This window comes from Staurois parvus, unplaced genomic scaffold, assembly GCF_062004578.1.
Source record: "Staurois parvus isolate SC_StPar_1 unplaced genomic scaffold, SC_StPar_1.0 ptg001302l, whole genome shotgun sequence".
Taxonomy (NCBI): domain Eukaryota; kingdom Metazoa; phylum Chordata; class Amphibia; order Anura; family Ranidae; genus Staurois; species Staurois parvus.
The window spans coordinates 7,377,766-7,379,456 of record NW_028319098.1 but is presented as its reverse complement, the minus strand read 5'-3'; the positions used below and the strand labels follow the sequence as shown (position 1 = coordinate 7,379,456).

The 1,691-nt window shown below is 35.8% G+C and overlaps 1 non-coding gene across 1 annotated transcript; it reads right to left on the bottom strand.

The window, feature by feature from the left end:
- Positions 1 to 279: 279 nt before the first annotated feature.
- Positions 280 to 381, bottom strand: LOC149437179 (U6 spliceosomal RNA). The gene has a single exon (XR_016308173.1). It is a non-coding gene; the product is annotated as a U6 spliceosomal RNA (small nuclear RNA).
- Between the last annotated feature and the right edge of the window lie 1,310 nt (positions 382 to 1,691).

The window sequence follows — 1,691 nt, the reverse complement described above, 5'->3', positions numbered from 1 at the left end:
CAGCACCTCAGGATATGCACAGCCAAAAGGGTTACAGAACACCTCCCCCTCTTTTCATTTCCAAACCATATGGAGGATGTGGTGTGTAGTTCACAGAAGTGAACTGATACAGAACTGAATACACAAGGAAGCACTGGATTTCTGGTGGGATCAACAGGTATTTTCTAGACTTTTTAAATATAAAACAAAATGCTTTCATTGGTATATTTAAAAGACAAAAGGGATAAATAGGAGGTTAATTATTGGGGTTTATGTATCCTTTAAAAGCAAGTCATTCATAGAAGATTAGAATACTTTTTCTGTATGCCTGTCCTTGTGCAAGGGTCATGCTAAGCTTTCCTATATCATTCCAATATACAGTAGTATATCATGGCAAGACATGCACAACTATTATGAATTCATTTATGAAGCAACACTTATGTTATATATTTCACTCAGCAGAACTAACTACGTATGCTAACACTTTCAAAACAGCTACAATTATATGAGCATGGCAATCATACTATCATTCATAGTTAATAGACATGCTGCATGTTGCGCTTGTTACTGCATTCACGCGATCATCATCTTACTACATTGTAAGTCACCAAAATAATCATCAAAGGAATTTATCTTCATTTTCCCTGGACTAGATAGGCTTCTGTCTTTCATCTTTGAGAAGCAGCACTTGTGGTGACCAGTAACCATTGCATAATGTTGATTTCTAATTTACAGAAGTGACAACACTTTTGTGTCCCTATTTTTCTCAGTTGTTGAAGAGATTTGTTGGAAGACGTTTGCCATTGCTGATCTAGACAGGAAATAAACATTGAGACTCAATTTAATTTCTAGAATGGATTACTATAACTCATTAAAAGGACTTACAGCAGTAGAAAACACTTATGAAGTTGGTGAGTTGTGTATGTGTGGTTCAAAGGCTGTCATAAGAACATGATACAGTAAATCTAGCAGTTTTCTTGCAAATACAAAAGTGCTAAAAAAAAATCACATTCTATGGCTTGCAATGTTAAAGTCTTTGGTACAATGGAAAGGCAGTACTTTTTTTAATAAAAGTGGAGTTGACATAACTAATACAACACATTTTTTTCCACCCATCCTTGAGATGGAAGAGCAGCTAATAAGCAGTCCAGAGTGTGACACCCTTGAAAATATAATCTGGGGCCACTACTGATAAATGAATATTGGCTTGAATATGTTTCACTATACAGACAGTTTCCGGAGATCTAGCTAAAGGGTCACCATACTGGTTCTCTGGGGAAGACAAGAAAACCTATGATGTAAAATACTTAATAAGGAAGTACAGTATTTCCTTACTAGGTGTCAACTTAAAAAAAAAATACTAATATTTCTATACAACTTTTCTCCCTGGGGGCTCAACGTGCTTATTATGTTGGTGTTGGGATATTTGAATAGAAGAATTTTTCAGGTGTTGCCAAAAGCCTATATGTGAAATTTCTGTGCTCAATAAATTCTAATAAAGATCGGTCCTGGTAATCCTAAAAGCAGCTACAGTGTTTGCGATGCCTGTTTATGTTTTTGCCCATGTGAGTGCTTTGCTTTTTATATTTGAATAAATTGATACAGTGAACATTATGAGGTTAATTGTGTCTCTTCTTTGAGTTATACTGTGCCCTGAATGGTGGATTATACAAGCAGAATAAGGAGTAGGCTGCAGGAGAGGAGATCTGGCA